Source organism: Ursus americanus, chromosome 10 (genome assembly GCF_024610735.1).
Source record: "Ursus americanus isolate L20-20 chromosome 10, mUrsAme1.1.p, whole genome shotgun sequence".
Classification (NCBI taxonomy): Eukaryota; Metazoa; Chordata; class Mammalia; order Carnivora; family Ursidae; genus Ursus; species Ursus americanus.
The window spans coordinates 3,092,277-3,112,801 of NC_142136.1; positions in this window are offsets into that span (position 1 = coordinate 3,092,277).

Below are 20,525 nucleotides of genomic sequence, written 5' to 3' on the forward strand. Positions count from 1 at the left end.
TTTGCATGTTTCTGCTTTTTATGGCGTATCGCCTTGCTTCTACAGCTTTCAATTCCAGACTTAAGGGACACCAGAAAGGGTGCATTGAACTAGACTTCGCCTGTGTACTTCATGGATGTTCTCTGGATATTAAGTTTTGGAGAGACATCCTGCCCATACAGAAATTTTCTCTGATAGGTCATTGAAAAGTCTTCCTGATATTGAAATGTCCTTATAATTTTCCCTCCCGGAAAGTTGTTTCCCCAGGTAAGTCATGACTTTGTGCCAATGAATCAGATGTACATTCTGGTGGGACCCTGTGTGGGATTCAGGAGCTCCATTTGATTTTTATGAAAGCGGCTTAATTTGGCCATTAGCCTGCCGTGCCCTGAAATTGTCATCAACCTGGAATCTTACTAAGGATGATGTCTCCGTAGGAGATCCTGTGACTTTTCACAAGAAACACGCTAAAATAACAGGGTTTTCTGCCTGCCAAAAAAATAATTACCTTTAAAGTTACAACGTGAACATTTTTGTCAGAAACGGTACTCACAGAGGAGCGCGAGCTGATAGCTTTTTACGTCAACCTGAGGATCTATGAGTAAGTCATGGCCCCAAGAGTGTTTGCAAGACATAGATCTCAATACCTTCCTAATTAACATCATTAGACAAAGATTAATTAGTTTACCATGGATTCACAGGGCACCTGGAACATGAATGTTCATTATAAAGGGGGAAAAAAATTCCACTATGGTTAGATGAAATGCTAATTCTGGAGTTTGTATAAGACCTGACAAAGCTTGAACAAGCTAATAATATTTTAACAAAGATTTTAATAACATGTTGATGAATAAGACCAACAGGAAAGCATTTTCAATTCCGGTATGACAGGCTCTTGTTCCTGGTACTGTAAATACGGGAGTCGTGGAGAGTCACTCACACTGTGGTGTGCTGGAATTATTTACTGTCTGAGATCACTAAAACTCATTCTGGATCACAGGTTAATGACCCAACGTTTTTTTTCTAGAAGGAATGAGGTGTGTGTGCGTGTGTGCTAAGTATGTCAGTTGCTAATTCAGTTTCTCTGTTCATTAGGTCGGAGTCTATTTTCAGCAAATGATATCAATAACGTTGATAGAAAGGGCACACGGCCTTGCCCGTGACACCCGCATGTGAGCAGGCTGCCTGGGGCTTTCTGCGCCAAGCAGAGGAGTTCGGCTTCAGCAATGAGAAATGCATAATGACTTAAAACAACACAAGGGAGCCCACATATTAAGCACCAATAACCTAGAGAGACGCCGAGAAAGGAGGCTGTGGAAGAAGGGTTGTAGGATCACCAAGTTCAGAAAATCCAGCTGTATCATGGAAGGCCACCAAAGTCAGTCAGATACAGTCTAATTTTATGTTCTGTTCAAGGCTAACGACAGATAGTACCTCTCTGTGGAGACAGGGAAATGTAACAAAGGGCAATTGTCAATGCTGGACTTTCCAAATAAAGCCTTTCCCATTCTTGAGAAATTTTAAGGAACATGGAAACTTTTAGAATGGCGTAATGGCTCACGAACCATGACATTCTTCCAAACCTTCCTTCTTCCCTAATTATTTGCAAGGCAAAATGTAGCTCCCAGGATAGGGAAATCTGAAATTGTAACACACTGAAACTGACATTCACCTTGAGCTCTGATGTGTCACAAGTTTTACTGGCATTATTTATTTCATCATTGAAACCTCCTGGCAACATACGAGTGACATTATTGTCTCTATGAAATGTGCTACCCCTTGAAAAAAGTACCAGGTCTGAACAGTTTCATTGGTAAATGCCTTCCAAACTTCAAGGATAGTGCCAGCGCTATTTAAACCATTACCAGGTTTTTATTTATTTATTTTTTATTTTTTATTTTTTATTTTTTTTAAAGATTTTATTTATTTATTCGACAGGACAGAGACAGCCAGTGAGAGAGGGAACACAAGCAGGGGGAGTGGGAGAGGAAGAAGCAGGCTCATAGCGGAGGAGCCTGATGTGGGGCTCGATCCCATAACGCCGGGATCACGCCCTGAGCCGAAGGCAGACGCTTAACCGCTGTGCCACCCAGGCGCCCCGCATTACCAGGTTTTTAAAAGAGTTTTTTGGGGGGGTACTTGGGTGGCTCCATGGGTTGAGCATCTGCCTTTGGCTCAGGTCATGATCTCAGGGTTTTGGGACTGAGCACCGTGTTGGGCTTCTTGCTCAGTGGAGAGTCTGCTTCTCCCTCTTCCTCTGCCCCTTTCCCCCACTGGTGTGCTCTCTCTCTCTCCAATAAAATAAAATAAGATAAAATCTTTAAAAAAAAATTTTTTTTTATAAAGCCAACAATACTACAATATCAGCATGGGATGAAGATATCACCCTGGTACACACATGCACACACACACAACCTCAGACTAACCTAAATTCATAAATTTAGGTTGATTCATAAATATCAGCATGAAAACCCTACTTAAAATAATAGCAAACGGAATGAAGAAGGATGGAAAATACAATGCTCTGTGACCAAGTGTGATATGTCAAGAAATCAAAGAAAGTTCTCCGTTAAAATATAAATTATATCTATATCCAGGTGGGGAATAAGGAGGAGAGGGTGGGTGCGGGACACTTCCAATGCTCTAGCATTTAATTACTCAGCAATAACTCCCAAAGACGGAGCTCACATTTTGGGTTTAGCTCTTTAAATCTTTTGTTTAAAGAAATATATTTTTGTGTATTTTATATCGTATAAATATACAATACAATGAATGTTTCCATCTCAATAGTAAGAAGATAGTCAACCCCCCCCCATACCAAATTTGCAGAAACACTTTACGAAAGGTGTATAGATGACCGATAAGCACATGGAAAGAGGCTCAACATCACTGGTTACCCGGGAGATGCAAATTAAAACCACAAGAAGGGGCACCTGGGTGGCACAGTCGGTTAGGTGTCTGACCCTTGGTTTGGGCTCAGGTCCTGATCTCAGGCTCAGCACAGAGTATGCTTAAGACTCTCTTTCCCCATCCTTCCCCATGCTTTTAAGTACATAAGCAAATCTTAAAACAAAAAAACAACAAAACCCCCACAAGGGGTACCGATGCGCACGTCTCAGCACCTCTAAAATCCTAGTCTTCAGGCCTTTTGTGACCTATCCCTCCATTTACCACAGATAACCACTGATACGATGTCTGTCATCAACGATTAGCTTACATTTAATGAAATTTTATCTAAATATACACTCTTTAACTCTTCATGTCTGGTTTCTTTTGCTCACGAAGTGATTTTGAGGTCCACCCATGGTGTCACACTATCAGTAGTTTACTCCTCCTATTGGTACGGAGTGTCCCACTCTGTGGGTACATCTATGTTTGTCCTGCTGGTAGGTGTCTGGGTTGTTTCCAGTTCAGATCAAATACAAATGGAGTTGCTGTGAGCATTTGTGTGCAAGTATTTATGAGGGCATCTGTTTTTATTTCTGTTGGATAAATATCTGGGAACGGAATAGCTGGGTTGCATGATAGGTGTGCTTAAAACTTTTAAAGAAACTGTTAACACAGTTTTCCAAGGTGTGGGATTGAACTGAAGCCAACTGAAATGTTTTCACCAAACAAAATTCAACCCATCCTGAACTCAGCTAACAAGGCTTCCATCTCCAACACTAGTGAGGTTGTCTTTCCGAGGACACCAAAGACCTCTATGCTGCCAGCTTTCAAGTGTGGTCCTCAGGGGGCCTGGGGGGCTCAGTCAGTTAAGCATCCACTCCGACTCTTGGTTTCAGCTCACGTCATGATCTCAGGGTCGTGAGAGCAAGCCCTGCGTCAGGCTCCACACTCAGCAAGTAGTCTGCTTAAGATTCTTTTCCCCTCTGTCTCCTCCCCCTCAGCTCCTCTCCCCCCAGTTCAAATAAATAAATAAATAGATAGATAGATAGATAGATAGATAGATAGATAGATAGATAGATAAAATCTTAAAAGGAAAAAGGTGGTCCTCACGCTTCATCTGACTCGACCCTTCAGGCGGTTCTGATGCAGCTGGGTCACACACTTTGCTTGGAGTGCTTTCTCTGCTTCCTCCCAAGACAACAAACTCTCTTGGGCTTTCTCTTGCTGTCCTGTTTATTCCACCTCCTCTTCTAAAGGTCCAAATGCAGAGTGCTGTAGGATTCAGTGCTTGGGGCTCTGGCCTCCCCATCTATGCACATGGTAGGTTTCTCACACATGCCTGTGGTTTTAAATGCAGTAGGTTCTCCAATCTGTCTGCCTCTCCTCCATCTCACTACCTATCTACCACCCCTCACTTCCTCTGTCCTCTTTCCTTCCTTCCTCTTCATTTTTTATCTTTGCTGCTGGTCTCCAGCCTTGACCTCTTAATTTCAGCTCCAGAGTCATATATCCAGGTACTTATTCCACTTTTATCCAGAGGTTATATCTAGGACTAGGTGGGTTTTCAAGGAAGAACTGTTGATTTCTCCCCCAACACTAGGCCCCCAAACCTATTCCAGTCTAGATCTTCCCCAATCTTAAAAACATCACAACTCCATTCACCAAGTTGCTTAAGTCAAAAAACTATAAGTTGGTATTGATTTCTCTTTCTCTCACACATCCTAAAGCTAAGTCACCAGCCAGCCTTTGGCTTTAATTTCAGAATACAGCAGGAGGAGGGACACTTCTCACAATCTCAACTCCGATCCCCTAGCTCCTGACATTGCCCACATCCAGAAGGGTCTCCCAAGCCTTCTTGTGCACTCCTGCTTCCCAGCTGTCCGTCCTCCACGTGATGGTGGTCAAACTGATGTCTCTACGATATAATCGGGTCACCCCACTCCCCTCTCAGCTGCCTGCTGTGGTTTGCACTGAGCACAGATTCTGGAAATCTCCACCGCCACGGAACGAGGTCCTGCATGACCTGCCTGCCTCTTCGACCTCATCTGGTCCCGGATGTGCCCTGAGCCTTGGTTTGTTTCCTGCTGGCTCTCCTCTTCCCCCTCAAGTAAACCATGCTTGTCTGGCTACTGGGATTTGCACGGGGCCTTCTCCTCTCCTGGAATGCTCCTTATTCAATCTTCTCATGAACGATTTTTGCTTTTCCTTAGACATCTGACCTCTTCAATAAAAACTTCCCTAGGTTGCCGCTCGGCTGTCCTTGAAGTCATTCTGTCACATGAAGCGACACAACGCTTACCTGATTCTATATCGTCCATCTCTCGCTGCAACGCAGACCTGCCTGGCCACGGACCTCATCTGTGGTTTCAGTCACATGGTCTAGGCTCTTGCCTACAAGTCACCTGAAAATCCTTGCACTTGATGCCACGCACGCTTGTTTCTCACTCGTGACCAGCCCACCGTGGTCCGGATGGCTTTTCAGCACCACGGTCCCGTATGCATGGATGCCGTGGCCAGGCTGGGAGATGGCCTCTCCCTTTCCGTGGCACCCTCTGGAACACTCAGGCAGGACACTGGAAGAAACCAAACGGAGAATTAGGCAGGGGATCTCAAATACTTGGCTTAGAACTGACCCAAGATACTTCTTTTATACCTTAGTTCTGAAACATGCACTAGGGCCATGCCCACCTCCAGGGCATGTGGGTCTAGAGAAGGGGTGGAAGGGGGCAGACTCAGACCGGTCTGCTCCTCCTGCCTTACCGTTCATGCGGCCCCCAGCACGGGACCCTGGTGATGGGCGCTTGGCTGAGAGTAGAGCCTCAGCAGATGTTTGTTCAGGAGGATTAACTCTATTCAGAGCTTGTTTTTTTTGGCCATGGAGCCATGATCCTATGAAAACAAAATGCCCTGTGGCTATGCCTTTGGTCTGCCCCCCTCCCCACTTCCCGCTCCCTTTGTCAGACACGCAACTCTCTCCTACTTCACTTGCCCTCCGATTAGAAATGCGGTGTTCGGTGACTCATTACCACGGTAGTGTGAATTAGTTTAATATATCATCCTGCCAAGAAGAATTGATGTTACACACCGCGCTCCCAGTCTGGGAAGAGTATTTTTTGTAAGGGAGAGCGTCCCGGTGCTTTCAAACTACAGAGAGAGGCACCTGCCTGCTTCTAAAAGGACTGTTTTCTCCAACGCTTTTCATCTTGTTAGTTTTAATTGCTAATCATGGTACATACTGATACCGTGCAAATTATCTAAGCCCCGCACAAGGGACTAAAGCTTAAAAAAACCGCAAACCCAACAACCTTGCTTTTGAACGTTCCTTAATTTCTGTTGTCATCAGGCAGCCCTTGCCTGCGTGTGGAATGATGGACTCAGCATGTGGGGGCCCGAGAGACCGTCTGCTCTTCTCACAGCCCCCAGGGCAGGAGCAGATGTGCCGAAGGGGCAGCCCAGAGCCGCACAGCTCATTCGGAGGGCTCTGCGTGCGAACTGCAAGCCCCACGTCTAGCCAAGAGCCAGAGTGTACAAAAAACAAGCCAACAAGAAACCATATAATTCTATGTGTGCCCATGAGTTGGTTCTGTAAAATTCTTGAAGACGGAATTAAAATCTTCTTAACTCAAATACGTCCATGTGAAAGCAGTGTCTTCTCATCAGGAAGAACGTAGCATTTAATTCATTATAATTGAGTGTGAATTTATAAAAAACAAAACAAGACAAACCTTTGAGTTCTCCGTGAAATTTCATCCTCTAGTTTTGGGGAGTTGACACAGAAACTCTGTCTCTGAGAGGGGCTAAGTGGGATGTGAAGTAAGCTTTCCGAGCAGTTTTGTGTATCTTTACGTCACACCCTCAGAGCTGATGTCATTTTTACCGTGTAGGAGCATTAAGTTCTGCCCGCTCTCAAGCAGGAATCATGGAACCTATGCTTCTGGAATGATTAACGGGGGAACTGAAAGACGAGAGGGAAAATCTGGTTTCGTTTTCAGCGGCATTACATTCTTGATAGCGTTATCTGCTTAAGCGACACATGCCAGACAGAAGCAGTCGTGGGCACAGACTAAGGGCACATACCTGCCACCTGTAAACGCCAATCCCGCTGCCTCTCACCAGCTGTGAAGCCTTGACAAGCCGCCCTCTGGCTGCTTCCCCATCTGCAAAATAGGGCTGCTAGATAATGATACCTGACCTAGGGTTGTTGGGGGGCGATGTTGGAGCGCTGCTGGCCACTGATTAGTGCTCGGGAAGCCCGAGTTTTCTGTGCTCCCTGCCAGTCGCTCTGTGCCGCTCGCCACTCGTGAAGCCTTAACAGCAGGACATACCGTGTTCTGTGGCGGGAATGGAATGGCCATCCTCCCCATAGAAAGCATTGGGGACCCACGGAGATGCCCATGGAGGTGTCTCAGGCTTGAATTTCATGCACACAATTAGCTGGCTAATATTAACAGAGCACAGAGGTCGTGGGGGTCACCCCCCACCCAAGGCACGCATGAGGGTCTGTGTTCTTCCTCCAGAAACTCCGTCTTCGCATTCTGAGGCTCCACGAGCGCCCGGCCCATCCACAGGCTCATTCAGGAGAGAGGCTGTGCAGTCACCGCTCCGGTCCCCCGCGGTTTATCTGATGCCGGGGCCCTGTCCTTGGTGCATGGTGCTGCGGCTCACAGCCAGTGCCGAGAACGCCGTCAGCGACACATTGGCCGCAGACATCAGTGTCTACGTGGATGAACACAGAGGCCTTCCCTCCACCAACAGAGCCCAAGTCCACGGAAGCGTTCCTTCCAAACCAAGGGGTTGAGCACGGCCCTGCATCGAAGTAAAACAAGATCAGACAGTTACTGGCTCCCGGTTTCCCCCAGGTGAAGACCCTTGGCCTCCTGGTCCTGGCATGATGGCCGGACCCATCCCGTTGGCAGGGCATTGTCCTTGATTCTGCCGACCTGGCCTCCAACCTGATGTATTCTCTGTTCTGCTGCTTGGAACACCCCATCTGAGGCATCCCCGGTTCCTGCCCCCACAGAACCCAGTGGGACTACACCTGTTGTGTGGAGCCATCGCCGTACCCTTGAGGCCCTCGGTGGGACCCACGCCCAGGCTCGACGCTCTCCCAGGCCCGGCCACTCTACTTTTTTTTTTTTTTTAAGATTTTATTTATTTATTTGAGAGAGAGAGACAGCCAGCGAGAGAGGGAACACAAGCAGGGGGAGTGGGAGAGGAAGAAGCAGGCTCCTAGCAGAGGAGCCTGATGTGGGGCTCCATCCCAGACCACCAGGATCACGCCCTGAGCTGAAGGCAGATGCTTAACGACTGCGCCACCCAGGCGCCCCCGCTTTCTAACTGTTTTTACCCTCTCCAGTAAGCTGGGAGCTAATGGAGAGAAGCAACCACATGCCCATCATTGTATCGCCAGGGTCAAACCTGACGCACTATGAATTCTCAGTCGACATTGTTACAAGAGCCTTGAATTGCTGAGACAGGAGGGAAGCAACCCTCACTCCGACATCCCTTCACTGGCCTGCCACGAAGAGGCCGCTGCTGAGCTGACGGGTGGCCTTTGCAGTTGAACCGGCCAACCGCCCGGAAAACTGTAGGAATTCTATTGATTCTATACATGAGGGTGTTTTGTGTCTGCAAAATATAATTATGTAAACTAAACAAGTGCTTCTTCTTACAATTATAAATATTAATATTTATATTTGACCTCCAGGGAAAGCCCCGCTCCAGTGGGGGCCGGTGGCGCGGGAAGGCTGGCCTCCAGGGAAGGGCCTCCTCTGGGGGGCTCCGGCCTGGAGTGTGAAAGAAGCCCCGTGGGTTCCAACCCGCATACATTCAGGAGCCGCTGGCTTAGTTCTTGCTGCCTTTATTGCCATTATGATTGCTTTCCATGTAATATATAGTAACATACATCAGTTTGTCGTAAAACGTGTTTAATATAAGTGATATGATTTAATTGTGTCCGGAGACCGCAGACGTGTTTAATGCACATTTTGCTTGGGAAGATAGATTTATTAAGGCAATTATATTATTTGTAGGAGTCTGGATTCGTGTATCAGATTACTTCCACCCTCTCTGAGGGAAAAGAATCTAGGCTGCGTGAACACTAAGTGAAGGGAAGGGGGCAGAGCTGGGGCGCACGGCGGCCGGTGGCCCATGTCCTCGGGCAACGCTGGACTCATCTCACGAGCTCAGGGGGCCGCAGGGGGGAGACAGCAGATCTGGGGGAGAACCTGGGTTTCCAAACAATGTTGCTGTGGAATCGGCAGCCTTCTGCTCAAACGGCTTGCTGAGATGCGTGTGGTTTATACCCAAGAGGTGAGTTCGAATCCACACAGCTCATCCCAGCTGAGCCCCTGACCAGGCTGAACTTTAATGTCTCGTGTTTGTAATGGTTTCCTTTTCTTTCCTATCATCCGCTTCATATGGATTTTATGTTATGTCTTTTATTAACAGGAAGTTTTCCACGTTTTCTAGGTCATCTTGCTGGTTATTTTAGTAAAACTATCTTCATTAGAAAAGAATCCATACAAGTATTTGTTTTTCTTTAAAAGGGTAGAATATTAATATTTATAATTGTAAGAAGAAGCGCTTGTTTGGTTTCCCAATTACATTTTCCAGACACAAACGCCCTCGTGGATAGTATCACTAGAACCCCTACAGCCCCCCAGGGGTGTTTGGTACGTTTGGTGCACACTTCGGCAACCTAAATTCCGCAACAGGCAAAGAAGCAGTCACTACTTTGGAAATCGAATAATAATAACTGTAAAATACTGAGAAACTGAGAAGCATTCAACAATCACTTGATAAAATGTTGGTCTTGGAAAACAGGTATGTAAAAAAGAGGTGTAGTGGGGCCGTGAGGTGCACGGCCAAACTCCGGGTAACACTGGGCGGAAATGTCACATTTCAGTGTGTTTCGTCTAAGGAGACACAGAGCTCGGGCAGGGCGGGTCCGGAAGGGGAGCGTCCCCACACCATGAAGCACGGCCGGGGGGAGGGACGGCGAGTCATGTTGTGCACGCGAAGATGTCCCCACTTCCTGGTTTCTGAGACCCTGATAAGTAGGAGGATGTGTAGGCTGGAATCCTTTTTTAAAAAATTAAATATCTGTTTGGAACAGCACGAACTAGCAAGGCTGTTGGGAGGACACTGTCTATAAGTAGCGCCTGTGTCCTGGCTGCCCACCACATCCGATCTGTGACATTGGAAGCCTCTTAGGGACAGAGCCCTGGCCTTGGCTGCCTTCTTATTAGCATGCAGGGCTGCAGGGGTATCTGGGGTAGCCCAGGGGCGCCCCCATAGCACTAACACGACAGAGGAAGGCCTCCCCTCCCTTTCTGGCTGTATCCACATTTGCTGCTCTGAAAGTCTTCCCAGTGCAGACACAAACCTCAGCCAAGCTTCTCCTTCTGCCCCCACCATGACCTCCGTGGGTCTTTGAAACAACGCAGAACGTGGTATCAACCTCGTCTGCTCACTCCACATCCTCTGAGGTCAGGAACTAGGGCTTGTTTATCTCGGCGTGGCTGGATCTGACCTCGGCACCCGTGCACAATGAGTGGGCAATCTGTTTCTTGAGCGCAGGGCCTTAAATCCTTTTAAGGCCTTACTTCTCAACCTGCGGTCCAGGGACTAGGGCATCGGTCTCACCTGAAATGGTTAGCAACGCGGAATCCTCAGCCCACGCAGACCCGGGCATCACTCTGCACATGAGCAGACCCCAGGGATGTGTGTTCACACTGACATTGGAGACGTGCTGTCCTCGAGCCCCGCAGACTGGACTGGACTCTACTAGGTGGACCTCCGTTCGGGACGGTCTTTGCTCCCTGAGCGCATTGTGGATAAGGACTCCCCGGGAGGCGTGGGGAGAAACGGTGAATTCATGGCTCTCTTATTCACGCGTCTGATGCCGTCCTACCATTAGCTGAGAGATGCAGAGTCCCGATGTGAGAGCAGCTATTTCTGTAATGCCACCCAACGTTTCCATTTCAAAAAAAGAACACTCCAGCTCGAATACCACTTGCTTGTCTGTCCCATTTTCGGCTGAATCCTGCATTAAATGCTCAAGCTCAGCGTCATGAAATACAGGCCATTCCTTCCTCTGAAGAAGGAGCGACAAAACATTGCCGCTCTGTCTCAGCTACGAATGTCGCTTGAAACGGAGCCATTTTTCTGATCTGTGACCTACAGATCTGCTTTTCTCTTTGTCTACACCCTATATCACACCACATTGCCTTTGGGTTGTCTTACACGCACACAGACACACACGCAAGCACATTGTCCCGCACGTGTGTTAAAATAACAACGAAGGATATACTACTTTCAACTGTATGTGACATTGCTTTGGAATTATTCAATTACTTTGCTACCACTGTTTTTAAAACCAGCACTGCATTTAAAGCTCAACCCTAGGGAGCCTGAGCTGTGGGTTTGTGTCTGTTTTCCTCGGAGTGTCTCATGTTCTGTGAACGGGTAGGTCCCTCTGACGTGCTGGCGGGGGATTCTGCAGACACCCTGACCGTGCCGAAACGCAACACCCAGGAACGTGGGGGCTGACGTGTCCTCGAACTCAGCCCTTCCCTCAGAGAGGAGTCGTCATCACTGGGGGTTGACATACTGTCGCCCCCCGCCCCCCGTCCATGGGTTTGCTTTCCACAGTCTCAGTTGCCCGAGATCAGCCGAAGGCCCCGGAGTAGATGATCCCCTGACATGAGGTCAGAAGGTCAGTAGCAGCCTAATGCTGGATGCCATTCGGAGCCCTGATTTTGGAGGTCAGTGCAGGCGAAAAGCAGATACCTGGTGTAGTTAAGAATGGGACCAGAAAGAACAGGTCTTACAACACTGAAAACACTGAAGCAGTGATCCTTTGCATTTGATTTAAACATACCTGAAACCGGATTCTTAGCGGGCATCACAGCTGCTTCCTGACACGGGAGGAGGACGCCAGGCCTGTGTTCCACTTGCCTCGGGGCCCCGGGACACCTGCGACTCTTTCTTGGGGAGAATAATTGGGAGAGACAAGCACTAACCTAATTTCACTCAAAATCTCACTCATTTTTTTCACCTCTGACCCTCTGGCCTCTGGGGGGGCTGCAGTGATCCACCCCCTTTTGGGGGCCTGTCTTTGGCCTTCTCACCTGTCTCCCTCGTCTGGCATCCCGGGCTGGGTCTCCCCCGCAGTGGCTCTGGGTGAAGGCACTCCTCCCCAGGACCGAAGCTCTGCAGCCCCGAGGGGAGCTGGAGGGACATCTGGGCTGAGCCGTGTGAGGGCAGTGCTTGCTTCCCAGTGCCCCCAAACACTGGCCACCGAGGGAACGGGGCTGTGAGCGTGGAGTCAGGTAAATAGATACACAGCCACTTGAAAGCCTTTTAGGAAAGGGCCATAAATCTCAGACCTTGCTGTGTTTCCTGGGACCCGTGTGTGCAATCACTTCAATGCCCCACTCCAGGTGGAGGGGGCTTTCCCACCATTTGCACAGCGGGGACCAATGGTAACTTCTACCTGCCCCTCCCACGGCACCCCTACGGCCGTTCGGGGAAGTCACAGCCTGCGTGAGGCCCCACAGCTGAGCCGCGTCCGTGACCCCGGTCTCGCACATGCCTGCCACCGTGTGGGGACGGGTGGGCGCTGTCCGTTGGCTCCTCGCCTGGACAAGCCCGTTTCCCGTGTGTATGCAGTCGCTCTCCACCTTGCACGGTAGCCGCCGCGCACTGACATGGGTCAGCAGACCCCACACCTGACCGTCTGTGTGTGGCTTCTTCTTCCCAGGAGCATTTCGGACGCCGTCCGCTCTCCTTCAGCTGGAAGAGACCCGCGGTCTGAGGCTCGAGTGGGAAGGGCCCTTTAGGTTCATCTCACTGACGCTTCCCTTCACTGGCCACTTGGCTTCTAATTGTCACAGCCAAACCACAGCTCAGACCTTCTCATTCTTTATCCAAAAGTGACCGAATATGACATAAATACCAGATTCCAAATACGTCACACCACCGTACCAGAGTGAAATGGGAGTGAAATGTACCAGAAGGGAGCACATCTGGGTTATTGATTTTACACTATAATGTAGTTTCTGTGTGATTTTCGAGCAAATCTCTCCATGCTTCTAACACCCAGTTGCCTCACCGGGCAGATTATTCTGATTACCCCCTACCTGTTTGTCAGGCCGGAGCGGGACCCACTGGTGTGTCTAGGTCACTTCTGAGCCAGACGGATGATTCATGGAAGACGGTGTTCTCTGCGCTTGCAGATGGGCTCCCGGCCAACGATGTGGGCCTGTGCCACACGAGGATCACCCCTGTATGCCGCCAACCTCTCCTGAGTGCCCCGTGCTGCCTTTGCTTTCTTTTAAAGGTGTTTGGCCCTAGGTAAAGATTTCCCCTTCTAATTAATTTGATCTTAAGCCCCTAACAGCTTCCTTTTGTAATTCCCGGGCTCTTGCGAGTAATGTCTGCTGTAGGAAATCATCAGCTTGCTACATCTGTTTTATTCCCAGTCTGAAACCTTCCCGTTTCTCTCCAGCCATACCCTAGAGCTCTCTCCAGATTTTTCCAAGATGCATCTTCAAGCTTTTCCAATCCATAACTTTTCCCCATTTGTGCTGAAGTCCCAGAACTGTTTCTTTTCATTTTCTTTTAGAGAAGAAATTATGCTACATTCGTGCCGTACATATGCTTTTTTGACTGTCTGGATTTTAAAAATATTCTTGAATTATCTTCTGTAGGAATTTTACCTTTAACTTGGACAAAAAGAGCGTTTAACCTTTATAGCAATAAATTTTTGCAGACTAGGAAATGTCATAAATGTTGGTTGTTTTAATAATAGAAATACACTACCAAAGAAAGAAAAGAGAATTTCAAATTCTAATTATTTTAAGAAAGGATGACAAACAGCTTATTAAGTGTTTAAATACCGTTATGTGCATACTAAAGCCAGCGAATAGCCAGACTCGCATACACTGTATTCTCCAAAGGTGGCCAGACTGATATGCAGCCGGACCCACCTGTCCTCACTGCGCCGTGCTGGCGCCCTTCCCTTGAGACTTGGCTGCTCCTTCCTCCTGCTTGGAACTGCTTCTAGCAGTAGAAAGTGGTAGAAGTGATACTGTGTTTCTTCTCTGCTCTGAGATGTCCGTGTGTGGGTATTCTGGAAAACTGTTCTGTGTCAACTACCCTGCATCTCAGAGGAGTCCCCAGGTGGTCCCGGCTCCTGGTCTTGGGGTGTTCTGGGTAAGCTCCATGTGTCAGGGAGCAAAGCTACGCCACACCCCATGCGTTCTGTCTGAATTCCTGACCACACCACAGAAAGCGTGGCAGGTAAATGATCATCGTTGTATCAAATCCCTAAATTTAGAGTGATGTAGTGATTTGTAGGTAACAATAGGTAACTAAAGCAGGCTTTAAATGTTCCTTTCTGTAGTATGTAAATTGCAAGTGACTGTAATTTGTACATAATTAAATGTGAAATACATACAAATCCCAAGTAGATAAATTACATTGCCTTCGTGGTGGTCACAGAGATTAGGAAAAATATATACTATGCTTATTTATACACCGGTTTTGTTATGTCATTGTAATTCCAGTTCTAAAATATGTATATATCTAAACACAGTTATGAAATCTTAAAAATTTAAACATAATTTTGGGGAGCATTTGTCTTATTGATGCTTTTGTTTATAAATTAACTTTGTTCTTTATTTTGCATTTGCATGGTAAATGGCTACGCGTGTAATTAACTAAAAATTCATACCTGACACTGATAAAAAGTACACCCTAAGGATAAATAAATATTAATGCTGTGGGAGTCTTGTGCAGTTTCTTGAAGATTTATATGTCCGTGCTTAATTAGAGTTTAGTGTGATTTTCACTTCACCTGGACTTGATATAAAATACACTCGTATTTATCTTATGTATAATATCTATGTAAAATACATTCAATGGATGATATTTATATACTTAAATCACGTGTAAAATAAAAGCATATGTGTACATATATGTGTGTATATGTGTATATATGTATACGTCATGTGAAATATGGAGGTTAACCAGGTTATAGCTAACCAGTGATCCAATCTAATGTCATAGAGTGTCATACAGACTGATGTCGTATTTATCATAAAATTCAACTCATAGAAAATTCTAATATATATGTCAGTTGAAGCCACAAATTATGGTCAAACATTGATTTCTGACATGGCTAATTCAAATTAACTTTGCAAAAATGTTGACCACAATGTAGAGTTATTTATTGGTGAGTCTGGGTCTCAGACACGTTCTGAGATTCCACGGAACTGACGACACATACACTTCTTGTAGATGCTTTTCTTTTTTCTTTTTTTTAGTGAACTCTAACTCTCAAAATTAAATTTTACTCAGCTTTATGGGCAAAGTATTTCTATTTCTTCTAAAATAAGTACTTTGATGACAGGTTAAGCCTCCAGTCAGAATGAATTCCCAGACTCAAGTACGACGGAGCTACTGGTTTGCCGGGCTCAGCCCGCTTGCGCCCGTGCCTGCCCGTGTCACACGCTCCCCGCCTTCACACCCGGCTCCACTCCTACACCATAGGCCCACACTCGGATGTGTGCACTTTTAAAACTGGCTTTGTCCCAGATGCTCTTATAATCTTGTTTTGGGCTAGTTCAGTGTCTTGATCTTTATCCCGGAAGAAAATAGTCAAGTAGCCTGCTTCTGCTGGGGGTGCTGGTTTCCTGCCCTTCTCCACCTGCAGATGGCGTCGCAGTCGAGCCTGGGGCCTGGGAGGGGACACGCAGTGGGGGACCCTGCAAAGGAGCCCAGAGGCCTGTCCCGCTAACACACTCTGGCCCAGAGGTCCCAGCGTGGCAGCCGCTCTGTGCACATGTCCCCACAAACAAGACCGCTCCGGGCCCAGGCTGGTGGGCCACACTCAGAGCAGAGGTGGGCTTCCCCGAGCTCAGCGGTCGGTCACCCTGGACCTGGAGAAGGATGTTGCTAGGTCGTTATCCAGAAGGTGGGATCTCCTCCCCTGAATCTCACAGGAACTCCTTTTGCACGTGTAAAATAAAAAGTGATAGCGTGAATAACAACTGCACTCTTAGCCAGAGAAAGATCTGTTCACGCTGTGCCGCTGCTTAAACACTCGGGGTGCAGAGAGGCCCGGAGGCTCACAGAGCCCAGCCTGGCCCAAGTCCCGGCCTCCTGCAGGCCACTCCTGCTCTGCACGGTGATGTCCCCGCGGCAGGCGTCCCCGTGCCCCTCCCCTCGGGGAACGTGGGGCGGCGTAGCAGCCACAGTGGGTGTGCGCCCGTGAAAGCTGACAAGCTCCACAATGACAAATCATGAGCGCTGTGGTTGGAAACCCAACTGTCCATTTTCACTGGGCGAATCCTGGCACAGGTCCCAAAGTGAAGACCCGAATGAAGGCAACTTCCTATCTCCATGCCTTTTTTCCTTCCTTCCTCTCCCCCTACCTCCCTCCTTCTTTCCCTCCTTCCTTTCCTCCTTCCTTCCTCCCTTCCTCCCTTCCCCTTCCCTCCCTCCTTGCTTCCCTCCTTCCTACCCTCCTTGCTGTCTCCTTCTGTCTTTCTCTGTCTTTCTGCTTTGCTTCCTTTTCTCTTTTTTATTATTTTTTTAGTCAAAGTGCTCAATGTCTCTGTTAAATCATTCCCAGAATGTTACGGTGCAGCACGTCGCTCATGAACCCCGCTCTGGTCTCTAACTAGGCCAGACTGCCCTGCGCCACCGGCGTTAGGTTTCTGCTCAGCGGGGCCTTCGCAGGAGCGGAAAGGCCGCCCACAGATAATAGTCTTCATTTACTGCTGCAAAGACCAACTGGTCTCTCTCTTTCTTGACATCTGTCAAAACCTTGCCAGAAACCAAGGACAATCAGGCCTGTTGTGGTTTTGTTTTATCCATGAATCAGTATCAGAAAGTACTGGTGTGGTTGACTCTTAAGCTTCTAGATTTTTGAGATGTTTTTCATACCAGTTAAAAAGATTATTTTATCAGTGACCTTTGTAGACTAACTCTGTAGTAAACAGGAAAATATTCAGCCACTATGAATTATGTAATACTTTGAAATTGTCTAGACAGTGTTAGGAGGGTAACAGATGGAGCAAATTCTTGGAAATGAAAAGCAATGTAGCAATAGGATTCTAGCCCGAGATGATGTCCATCTCTCCCTCTGCCCCTCTCATCCCCATTTGTTCCTTCGCCCTTTGGTCCCAAGACACAGGAGGATTTATTTAGAGTCTGCCAGGGTCTACCCTTTCCACCGATTGAGTAACGGGGTGCAATGTCAGCCATGTGCTCATCTGTCCTCTTCCCTTCCAGTCCTCTTGCTGCCTGGTAAGGTCGTAACCGGGAAGGGTCTCAAGTACAGGTGGGATCCGTAGCTGCCACGTGAGGGCCATGGGCCTCATCCACATGGCGGGGAGAGAAAGAGGGTACATGCAGCGACCCCTTTGGGTCCCACTGCTGTTTAAACACAGACACCGTCTTCCCCATCGCAGTGCTTTATTCCTCTTGTTATGCAACAGGGTATGTGTCCGTCAGCTCGTCTTTGAGTAAATGCACGTGGCGGGAGGAAAATTAAAAGCTAAGAAAAAGACTCGGTAATCAATCGTCACAGAGAAATCAGACGAAGGCATACATGTGAGACTGTTACCGGCAGAACTCCCTTCCTTATAAAAACAAAATAAATTAAAACTGTATGCTGAGGTCTGTGGAATTGACAAGAAAATGTACAAAGTGTCCTCCTTCATTTTGGAGCTGGGGGCCCCAGGTGTGAAGAAGGTGGTTAAGCCGTGCATGATGGGACCCCCTCCCCCCAGGACCTAAGTGACAAAAGGATGTAAAAGGTCAAGTGCCTTTGAGCCCAGGTAATTAGAGGTCCACTTGCAGGTGAGGTGCAAGGTGAGGGGGCCCCTGACAGAAGCAAACTCTAAACAGAGGAAGAACGGCCCAACTTTGAAACTAGGAAAGAAATCAGAAGGTCGGTGGTGACGTTCCACAGGAAGGGGTGAGTATGGCAGAGCAGAGAGGGTGAGGGAGGCTGGGACGGGGCCCAGGTGGAGCCCAGGTGCGGGGTACGGACCGGTGCCCCATGAGCGTCACACAAGCTGTCATGTGAGGACGCCCTCCGGATCCTGCTGCGCGCACTGTGAGCAGGGCTTCCTGTCCGGTCCTCCCCCTCTTCTGTGGAGGCCGGAGGGCAGTGCTGCATGGGGCTCTCCCCAAGCACCCCAGGACACAGGCGTTTGTGTGCAAATCGTGTATGTGGAAATGCAACAGCAATGCGGGGCGGCCCACGAAGGGTGAATTCTCCAGGGACGTGAAGCTCATTTCTGCACGCAGCCAGCTCCTGTCCAGGCTTCAGGGGCACAGGGGGCCGGAGAGGGGCGGGGTAACCAGGCGCCCGAGCTGACCTCCAGGCCCCTGTGCTGTCAGGGGCTCTCCGGGGTCCGTGAAAGCTTCGGAAGTGGAAGTTGCCTGCAGGTGGTACTGTGGTCAGGCCCTGAAGGCGAGAGTTTGGGCACGAGCAGGCAGGGAATGCCCCCCAACACTGTATCCGGCTGCGGGAGCCCAGCAGTGTCTGCCCAATGAGTAACCATGCAATTGCTCTCAGCAGTACTTTTCTCCTAATGGAAGCAAAACAAAGCAGCAAAATCACCATGTCTATAGAGCTTCCTTTTTGGAACTTTTTCCTGAGGATCCTGAGGTTTGCCACCTGCTGACACCACAGATTGTCCAAGCCCCAGGGTCAGGGGCTGCAGGTTGCCCCTCGCTGGGTGGTGCCACCATGTCCAAGACAGGGCAGGAGCGGAGGGAGGGGAGCAGGGGCTGCCCTGCTCCCCAAAAGGCTATGGGAGAGATGGATGTGAAGGTACCAGAGAAGTAGGCTAGGAAATGATCGGGGCCAGGACTGGAAAACTGGGGCTTTGAGTAACTGTTTCTTGGAAGCCTTTGTAAGAAACGTAATGACTTGTTACCTCCAGGTAAAGCTCCTTCTCTACTAGGAAGAAACTCACGTTTTCTGGAAACATGTGATTGATGCTGACGTGCCAGGGAAGTGGAGAACATTGCAGAGACCTACTCAGGTCCTCCTAGCACCTGTTCTAATAGCACGTGGGCGGTTCGATTAGTGGCGTCAATGAGAACGGACCGAGAACCCCCAGGGTCACATGACTTTCCAGCTTCTCGCCTGTCCTTGACTGGAAATTAGCCTCTGGCGCTGTAGCCCCAGAAACATTAGTAGGGTCTTCATGCAACTATTTGAGAGAACAAACACCACCAGTTTTTCCCAGAAGTCTTTAAAGAAATAACCTCGCCTCCCAGCAGTGCGGCCCCAAACCAGGCAGCACCGTGCCGCCCGGCAAGTTTCTTCTCTCTGTGCTGTGACTGAGGAGCCACATTGCATTTGGAGAGGACCGCCCACTCTCCAGCCAAGTGGCTGCATTTCCACTCACCTCTGAGGACGGCGTGCATGCCGTGGGACTCCTCCAGAAGCAGAGGACCAGAAGACGATGGAGGGTTTGCAGGGTTGGCTGCGGCTGGTTACCACTTAGAGCCACCCTTCAGGGATATGTTCGTGTTCAACGGGTGGGATGCTCATTTATGTACACAGTGGCATGTACGATTAGGGTTACACTTACACACACAGCTACAATCTACAGTGCTGGCCTCAGGATAAAAATTAAGAGAAAATGGGTGCGTAGATCTATGATACCGTCTGTTTTGGCAGTTTTGAGTATAACTGCAAAAAATAAATCTGCAAGGTGTTTTATCATTTCAAATGGATGTCACAGGGGTGCCTGGGTGGTTTGGTCAGTTAAGCATTGGACTCTCAATTTCGGCTCAGGTCGTGATCTCAGGGTTGTGGGATTGAGCCCTGCGTCGTGCTCCATGCTCAGCGGGGAGTCTGCTTGAGATTCTCTCTCTCCCTATGCCCCCCACCCCTCTCGTGCTCTCTCTCAAATAAATACATCTTTTAAAATGGTAAAATGAAACAGTGTCACATACAGTATTGTGGCCTTCGTACTTCATACCCTGACCGGCGATCACCTGGCAGGCTGAGCGTGCCCCCCACCGCGCTCCCCCACATCGAGGGCCTGGACACAGAGAGAACGTGGATCTGTACCTGCTCCCTGATGCCTGAGACTGAGGTTGCGCGTGTCACCACGGGCTGGTGATCCACATTCTCTGCCCTTTTGCAAGAAGAACTTTTGAATCCGAGCTGCAAGATGAAAAAGAAGAGCAGTCTCTCCTGACGCCCTCTGGACCGAGACTCATGCCGCCTCATGTCTGTGCCACTTACAGAGCGCTCACCGGGCGCTGAGAGGTGGGCCCCATGACCAGGCTGGCTCTCCGGAGGGGCTCGGGGTCCACTGGCGGGGACCAGACTGTGTACGGGCTTCTCCCTCAAGTCTCCTCCTCCACATGGTTAAACCCTCCCTAACCCACGGGTCTCAGGTTGAAGCATCGTTTCTTCTTGGAAGCCGCTCCTGGCTCGCCAGGGTGGGGGTTGTGTTCTTCTACTCTTGGCTGTCATGACGTCACATGTCATATGTGCTTGCCCTGCATGTGTCCAAATTCCTGTCCTGCCACCTTCAGAGACGGGGCAGCTGTCCTGTTCTGGACCTGGCGCAGGTACCCACACAGGTAGCCTTGACGCAGAAAGCCCACGC